The sequence below is a fragment of the Rosa rugosa genome, chromosome 1 (genome assembly GCF_958449725.1).
Source record: "Rosa rugosa chromosome 1, drRosRugo1.1, whole genome shotgun sequence".
Taxonomy (NCBI): domain Eukaryota; kingdom Viridiplantae; phylum Streptophyta; class Magnoliopsida; order Rosales; family Rosaceae; genus Rosa; species Rosa rugosa.
The window spans coordinates 34199240-34208971 of record NC_084820.1 but is presented as its reverse complement, the minus strand read 5'-3'; positions in this window follow the sequence as shown (position 1 = coordinate 34208971).

Sequence of the window (9732 nt, the reverse complement as noted above, 5' to 3'; positions counted from 1 at the left end):
AATTCTGACATGAAGCAATGAATTCTACTGAGACTTGATCAGAAGGAAATTGACCTGAACAGAGAAGAAAAAGAGATCTTCATCTCATATATTATGTAATGCAGTAACTAAAGTTTCTACAAGTTCCTCTTTCCTCCAGACTATATGAAATAAAAGCAATATGTACGAAAATATTACCCATCTCTAACAATTAATATAATTTCAAAACTCAGTTCAGTTTTTTACTGCAAGTCTAGATGGGTCCCTGCTTGCAAAAGATAATTATTTCGAAATGTTAAACAACCACCACATAAAGTGATTAAGTGTTGATTAACATCTTGGTGAACTAAAGTTCATGCTTGCTCCTGCTTGATCCTAACAGGACTCCCATATCAAGGATATATCAATCTCACGTTCCAAGCAGGATAAACAATGGCCAAAGAAATGATATTCATTCTTCAAACCCTCTAGTCCCGAGCTTATGCAACTATACGACTACCTTGATGTTTCAACTCAAATTCTCAACACATGTGCTCAAGTTTTTTAAACAATGGACAAAAGAAATGTGATTATGATTTTCTCTCCAAGAATCTTAGTCCTAAGCTTATGCGAATAGCCAACTACCTTGATGTTTGAACTCATGTAAGGAAAGTTGTCTTAAACACCCAAAAAAAACAAGTCCATTGCTCCAATATCTGGATTGGTAACAGCTTCTCAACATGTTTGACAAGACCATACATGATTTCAACATCGACTGTGACAAACTATTTTTCTGATTAGATTAACAGATAGAAACAGTGAATAACTAAGTTTGTCTCACGTTATTTCTTGTATTTCCCATCAGTAATTAAAGGGGAATGCTGTAGACATTCAAAACAGGATATTGGACAATGGACTATCTTTTCAAAACTGAAGTTGTGCAGTAGATCTGAAGTTACATAGAGAATTCCATCAATATAGAAATAGAAAGCAGGAGGACTATGAACTATCTTTTCAGAATTGTTATTGCACATCATCATCCAATTCAAATCACACAAAATATCAATCCCTGAACCACGTCATCCAATTTATATGAAACAGAAAGGAGAGGACAATCTGTTCTATTTCTATACCTGGTTGTGGTGTTTACTTGAAACAGAAAGGAGAGGACAGCTACACAGGCTAACGGGACAATTCTCGTTTTGTACGTACAAGAACAAAACTGGACTGAGTTTCTTCCTCTTTTCTTCGTCTTCTCTTCTCTTTTTCAATGTAGGGTTTTCTAAATTTTTTTTTTTGATATGTAATTGGGAATATTAAAAAAAAAAAAAGTAGATACAGGTTACCTGGTAAGCAGGTTACCACTATTGAATATTCCAGACCGTCAGATATATTCAACTTTTAATTAAATCCAACGGTCTAAAATATTCAAAAAACTTGATGTATGACATACGTCAACATATACTAGAATTTTCCTTTCAGGACCTCCGAGCTAAAAAGTGAAAATGAACTCACAAATAGAAAGAGGAACTTGCGAACGTCAAGGGGAGCAAAAATGAGAAACAATGGACCACAGAAATGAGCAGAAATGAAGAAAAGAAGTTTTCCTGCTTCAACTAGGAAACCCTGCGAAAAGGAGGAAAGCTTACCAATGAAGTTTCCAACGTTACTATGAAAAAAGAAATGGAAAAATAATGTGTTTTGACGTTGGAAAAAGACAAGGCTTGAAGTTGAAGCAACAAGGCCCAAGAACCCTACAAGTTGAAGTGGATTTTCGGCAAAATGGATCAAGGCCCATGAAAGCCCAAGGAATTAGGGTTTGTGACGCATGGAACAAACCCTAGAGATGTTTGCCGTCCAAAGCCAAGAGAGAAACAAGGAATGGCGTGAAAAAAATCAGAAAATATATGAAGATTTCGATGGAGATTTTCTTGGGAGATTGTAACACCATTTTCCTGTGTTCAGGTCCTAACATGAATGCCATCTACAAACATATAGATTAAAAAAAAAAATTCCATAAGTGAGAATCAATAATATTAATAAATGCATGTAATATGAAAAACTCAAAGATGTGCTTGATTGAACTCACTAATAATCACTCGACAATTACCAAAATAGTCTCCCAAAGGTTTTTTTTTTTTTTTTCTCTTGTCAACACCAGGCCAAGATGCTATCAAAATTGGAATCTTTGTTCTTGCCAAAACCCCGATGTAGGATTGCATAGCTTCTCCATTTTTCCCCACCGGAGAGCCATTATCATCAAACAGCTGGACTCTAAGTCTCTTCTTTAGAACCCTACCCTTAGTCATCCTTGACATTGTAACAGGGTGACGCTTGAGCAGCTTAAGTCCTCCGGTGCTTCCTTCATCCTCCTCTATCTTCTTTCCACGATTCTTTCCTTTACTCACGCTTGCAGCAAAGCTCTTTGATGTACATACCTTCTTGGACTTTGACGACTTGGATTTCCTTACTTTGAGCGACTTTGAAGTATTCTTAGTTGGTGTTGAGACAGCCTTTGAATGTGCCATTACCTGCACATATACATAAAATAAGTCAATATTGTCCATAAACATCAAGCTGAAATATAATACAAGTGAATGCAAAGAATAATTTATTTCTAGAACATTCATTGTAAGTCAATACACAGAAAATAACTACAAAATTGAGAATGAAACAACTTACTTTCAAGAACATCAATATGAATTACATTAAACATCAAAAACCAACAATTCATTAAGAGTACCATTACAATACCACTTTTTCATCAAACACGAGCAGTTTCGCTATTCATTAACCAAAATCCCCTCATTGTCTGCTCTTAATTATGTAACCTATTTCTCCCTCCCCACTCTCAACACATGGCATTCTATCAGTAAGTGGCTGCTGATCAATTATGGTGTCCCCAAGCTCATCATCATGAGCCAAGTCCAAGAATTCCCTTTGTGGGACTCTTAGAACTACTGACCAACTAGGATCTACTGGGTCTTGTACATAAAAAATTTGATAGACAGAGGTAGCCATAGCAAATATATCATTCAAATGACCTCTCCTATTCAAATTCACTAAGGTGAAACCGAGGTCGTCCACTTTGACGCCCTTTGTACTCTCAGCCCAATGACACTTAAAGAGGGGCTTGCTAAACTGAGTATAATCAAGCTCCCAAATTTCATCTATAACCCCATAGAAGCTCATAGCATCATCTATAGGATTTTTGTCTCTAGCACTAGCAACAAGCATAGTGTCGGCCTCTAGGTAGACACCACTATTTTGACACGCTCGAACATCATCAAGAGACTTTGTGTAAAACTGAACTCCGTCAATTTTGTAACTACTGAACTTTGCTACTTCATGGCTTTGTCCATCTGCAATCCATCGCACGGTTTCAGATATGTTGTTTTCAGGTTCACTAAGTTGTTGCTCAACCTGCACAGATCAACCATACTAGTGTTAAGTCTTAAAACCAAGCATTAATTAGCTAAATCAAGCATTTTACAAACCATGACTTACCCGTATCTTCACCCAATCTGCAAATGACTTGTTTTCTTTATCCTTCAGCCACTTCTTATTCTTTTTGAACTTAGGAAAAGCTTCCTTCAAATATTCCATATGCTCCCTGTCACAAAAAAATACCAACAAAATAGTTAGCTAAGTGATTGTAAAGAGATGAATAATACATATATAGAAGAGAAAATAGCTAAAGAAAACAATTGACTTACAAAAAGTAGTTTCTGAACTCTTCGGTGTTCTGTAGAACACAAAGATGTGCTTGATTGAACTCACTGCCGTAGATAGATGAGACTTTAGCACCAGATCGCTGTTTTGGAATGCCAATAGTTTGATCTGACAATAGGCGTTCAGCTAAAAACTCAACAGCTTCTTCCGCAATGTAATTCTCTGCTATGCAACTTTCAGGATGATTTCTATTGCGGACATATCCCTTGCAAACCTTCATATATATTTCAAAAGGATACATCCATCGATAGAAAACTGGTCCACATAGTTCCACTTCTCTAACTAAGTGAACCGTCAAATGTACCATTATGTCGAAGAATGAAGGAGGAAAATACATCTCAAGCAAGCACAAGGTCTCCACAATGTCACTTTGTATTTTGGGCAGCCTAGAAACCTCAAATGATTTGCTGCAAATCTTGATAAAGAACAGACATAATCTAATCATAGCAACTCTAATCGGCTTGTCTAATACAACCATTAACACATTACAATCATGAGATTTCATCCCATTAAGGCTTAGGTCATCCATTGAAACCAGATTGTGAATGTTAGAACAATAGTTATGAGGGACATTCATACAAAAAAAACAGCCACACTGATTTCTTCTCATCCAATGTCAGATTCCAACTCGCCAATGGTAAACGGTTTTTTTTTGGACCATCGAGATTAGGTGCAAGTTCTGTTCTAATACCCATCTCAACCAAATCCAAACGGGCCTTGATCCCATCTTTAGTTTTTCCAGGAATATTTAACAGTGTCTCTAACAGACTGTCACAGATATTTTTTTCAATATGCATCACATCTAGGCAGTGGCGAACCGGAAGGAATTTTCAGTATTCAAGTTAAAAAAAAATCGACTTCTTCTTCCAACAAGGTCTGTTTGAATCCTCATCACATTTATATGGAGGAGGAGGATGTTTCTTCCCAAACGGTCAAACCAACACTTCTTCTTTCATCCTTTTTAAAACTTCTTCTGCACTTAATGGAATAGGAGGAGGATCAAGTTCTTGCTGGTTATCGAAAGCAGCCCGTTGCTTTCTATAAGGATGATTTCTTCCTTTCCACCTTCTATGTCGCATATAAGCCATCTTTTGTCCATAGACCAACCTCTTTGGTAATGTCTTTTCAACACATATTAGGCATGCATTATACCCTTTAACAATGCTCCCGGACAGGTTACCGTAGGCTGGAAAGTCATTAATTGTCCAAAATAGTGCAGCCTTGAGAGTAAAATACTCATTTCGGCTTGCATCATAGACTCCTTTTACTCCCTCCCAAAGAACATTCAAATCATCGATTAATGGTTCCAAATAGACATCGATGTCATTTACAGGTTGTTTAGGCCCAAAAATCAACAATGTTAGCATCATATATTTTCTTTTCATACAAAGCCAAGGAGGAAGATTGTAGTTGACAAGATTGACGACCCAACAACTGTATTTATTACTTAAAGAACTATGAGGATTAAAGCCATCTGATGATAGTGCAAGCCTTAGGTTTCTTGCCTCCTAACCAAAATCAGGCCACTTCTCATCAACTGATTTCCAAGTCAACGCATCTTCCGGATGACGCATTAACCCATCTTCCGGTCTATCACTAGCATTCCAAGTCAAATTACTAGCTGTTTTAGTAGACTGAAACATTCTTTGAAATCTAGGAATGGGTGAAAAATACCAGAGTACCTTAGCGGGTACACCTTCCCTCAATTTTGAATTTTTTCCTTCTTTCCACCTAGACACACCACATGTAGGACAATTGACTTCATCTATGTACTGTTTTCTATACAAAATGCAATCATTAGGGCAAGCATGTATCTTCCTATAATCCATCCCTAGTGCTCCCAAAGTCTTCTTTGCCTCGTAAACAGAAGTAGGGATTTCATTACCTTCGGGAAGATGCTCCCTGAAAGCAATCAGCCAATCAGAATAAGCAGCATCACTCATTCCATGTTTAGCTTATAAATTATACAACTTCACTAGGACACTCAACTTGGTGAATTGACTACAGCCAGAGTACAATGGTTTATTTGCATCCTCAACAAACTCTTTAAACTCATTGCACTCTGATGAAACTCATCGTCATTATCAAACCCGTCAATCTCTACAGTACAATCTGCCCTAACATTTCCATCCACCGAGTCAGATTCAATCGAACAAGAGTCTACATCTTCACTACTACTTGATGTCATATCTACTTTCTCCCCATGCCACTTCCATATCTTATAACTTTCATCTACCCCATTATAATATAGATGAGTCTTAATAACAGAGATTGAAAAGTCATCCATATTTCCACATTTACTACACGGACAAGGCATGTTGTTACAATCTTTCCCATTTTCTAAGGCAAACTTCAAGAAACTTCCCACCCCTAACTCATAAGCTAAAAATTTTCTATCCGCATGCATCTAAGACCTATCATCCATCTAAGCAAACATAACAACAACAAACAAACTATATATCATTGCTAAGTCCACAACACATGCAAATAACAATTTTCATTATCAGACCTACAAGACATAAAACATTCATAATTCAAATCCATCATTAACCTAGCTAATAGCACTATAATACAACATGCTGTGCAACACATATAAGAAAATAATGTTTGAGCATGTTTGAGCATTCAGCAAAATACCTTTGAGTTTGAGTTTCCAGCAGCGTCTTAAGAGTTTCCTTCCAATCAATATCAACCTTTCAACTTCAATTTCCAATCGATATCACCCTTGCAATGAAGGAAAACATAAAGAGAATCAAAACCAATTTATGTCAAAAGGCAAAGAACATACCAAAGAAATTCACATACCAATTTTTGTCTTAAACCAATTTGTACAAAAACCTCTTAGAAGCACTTGATTTTTCTCAATTCCAAGATTTCAGGTACAAATAACCTTCCCCAATATCTTAGACCTTTATCTTCTTTTAGAGTCCATCCTTCCGGTCCATTTCCTTTCGCAATTTGTTCTCTAATGAATTTAGATGTAGCATCATTTTGTTGACCTTCAATGATGGTTGTCATCAAGATTGGTCTTGTAGCTAAATTATAAATGAAAGCATACATACCCTTTCGCGTATGTACGAACAAATCATACTCGCAAATGGTTAAACATTTTCCACATTTGAATTTGTAGTCCTGCCACAAGTCTTTTCCTACGAAGAGCATATGTTACTGCATTGGCTTTTCCAAGATGATAATGTAATCCAAAGTCATAATCCTCCAAATACTCCATCCAACGTCGTTGTCTTAAGTTAAGTTCTTTCTGAGTGAAAAGATATTTCAAACTTTTATGATCAGAGTAAAGCTCAAATCTTTCACCATAAATATAATGTCACCAAGTCTTCAAAGCATAAACAATAGCTGCTAATTCCAAATCATGATTTGGATAATTCCTCTCATGCGTCTTTAGTTGACGAGAAGCATATGCCACTACTCTATCAGATTGCATTAGTACACATCCCAATCCGCATAATGATGCATCGGTGTATACTACATACCCTACACCATGTTTAGGAATGATTAACACTGGAGCAGTAGTCAAACGGGTCTTCAACTCTTTGAATGATTCTTCACATGCATTGGTCCAAATAAATATAACTCCTTTTTGTGTTAGTTTCATCATTGGAGCAGCCAAGCGAGAAAAATTCTTTATAAATCTTCTGTAGTATCCTGCTAAGCCTAAAAAACTTCTTATCTCTGAGACATTCTTTGGTTCACTCCAATTTTGTACCGCCTTAACCTTGGAAGAATCCACTGCAATGCCTTCATTTGAAATCACATGTCCTAAGAATTTCACTTCAGTTAACCAGAATTCACATTTGCTGAACTTAGCAAATAATTGATGTTCCTTCAATGTCTGTAAAATGGTAGATAAGTGTTCTGCATGCTTTACTTGGGATCTTGAATAGATGAGGATGTCATCAATGAATACAATTACAAATTTATCCAAGTAAGGTCAAAATATTCGGTTCATTAAATCCATGAATGCCTTTAAATACTGGTGGTCGAGATTTCTGAAATTCTCCTTGAATCCTCATAACTCGACTTCCAGTATCTTCTGGGTGGTTATTATTTCCTCCCCTAATGGCATTTTCCATATCGTGAATGACAGCTATAACTGCAGAGTTGCCATCTTCCTGTTGTCCTTCCATCTCAGTTATCTTAACTAAAGAAAAATTGAGGTCGCTTAGTATTCTAACAATAAACTTCTTTCTACGCGTATATATAAACAGACAAATATCTCATAACCAAGTACATAAACAATAGTAAAATGTATGATAGTATGATAAAATTATTTAATTGACCAACTTATAAGTATGCCTTGTGAATATATATATTGAGCCACAAATAAATAACTTAGAAGATAAATATATTAACCAAGTAATATTCAATTTATATAGTATAATTGTAATCCAAAAAGATTGAAAGATTGAAAGCAGCTAAAGAAAAGGTCACGGCCACCTGTTGAAAACATAAGCATAAAGAATAACATTCACTCATAAATAAAAAGATAATGAAAACAGCTTGTCTACGTAAGGATAGAACTCCTCCCGACCTCCCCTTTTCTTTAGTCAAAATCTAAAGTATCAGCAGCAACTTCTTATCCAGTTTAGCTCTAGAACTCGATTCTTGCCCATAATTTCTTGAATTTTTTTTTACCCATTGAGAGTTACCTAATCGTTTACCCCAAGGTTCTAAAAAACGCTAGGCGCTAGTCGGGCGGTAGCTTGGGGCCTAGCGCCTAGAGGCCTAGGCGGAAGCCTAGGCGGGGACTAGGCGGTTTTTTATTATTACTTTATTTTATTTTTATTTTATAATATATATATATATATATAACAAGTGTGTGTATTTTTCCTTTTAAAGCTTTTTTTTCTTTTCTTTTAGTTTTAATTATCTCCCACTCTTTCATCAGAGTGTTATGGTTGTTAATTAGTTTAAGGGCATAATTGTCATTTTCAATTAAGTGTGATTAGAAGAAGAATCGTGATCTCTCATCCCTCCCATTTTCCTCTCTGCAATCTCAAGTACAGAACCTCTCTCGTCATCCTTCTTCTTTCTCTTGCCAAAATTGACCACCAAACACCTAAGATCTTTGTTGTCTTCACCAAGGAAAGCTCCAGTCATCGATCAATTGATAAGCTTAAGATTTGAATTTTGGTTCCTAGATTTCTCTCTCATCGGGTTCATCGCCGGAACCACCATCGTCCAATCAAGTCGCCGGCGCTGGGTTGTCAATTTTGAATCAAGGGCTTAGTCGAGGACTGGGTTTTAGTTCACAGAGTAGTCTCTAAATGCTTTGGAGTTTTGAATCTTCTTCTTCATCCTTTTGATACATGACCAGATTCAAAAGATACAAAAAAAATTTCAGCGCCCAGCAGGTCCGCCCAGCGCCCAACAAGTCCGCCTAGGCCGCCTATCCTCCGCCTAACCCGCCTAGGCGGCCGCCTGGAGGCCCGACGCCTAATCACGTCGTCCAGGCCAAAATCGGAACGGGATGTTAACGCCTAGCGCCTAGGCGCTGCCTAGTCGGCCGCCTAGGCCGTTTTTTAGAACCTTGGTTTACCCAGACAATTTCTCCACCAAATTGATGAACAAAAGGTCAAAGATGATGGAGGGGAGGATCAAATCCAGGGTTCCTACGATATTTTAGCCGTACTTTGGCACCGTCGACGTCTACAAGAGTTTCCACCAAAGATATCCTCTCGGAATGCCTATAGCTCCTGGTAATCTTTCTTCTTCATGGTTTTGAAATTCTTTTTTTTGTTAATAGTCATGTTTGCTGAAATCTATGGTTTGGAGGAAGAAGAAGAAGAAGAAGAAGAAGAAGGAGTAGCAGAGAAAGAAAGATGAAGATGATGTTTGTTATTGTGTGATTGACGTAATGATTTACACTGCTAATTACATACACTATATGTAGAAGAGACTATAACTAATTACCACTAATTGTAACTAATTACTAACAGAACAACTAATTGTCAGCAATTGTCCTAACAGACATTTCCTGCTAGACAAGGTTGAGCTCTACACGTGGATTCATATGAAATG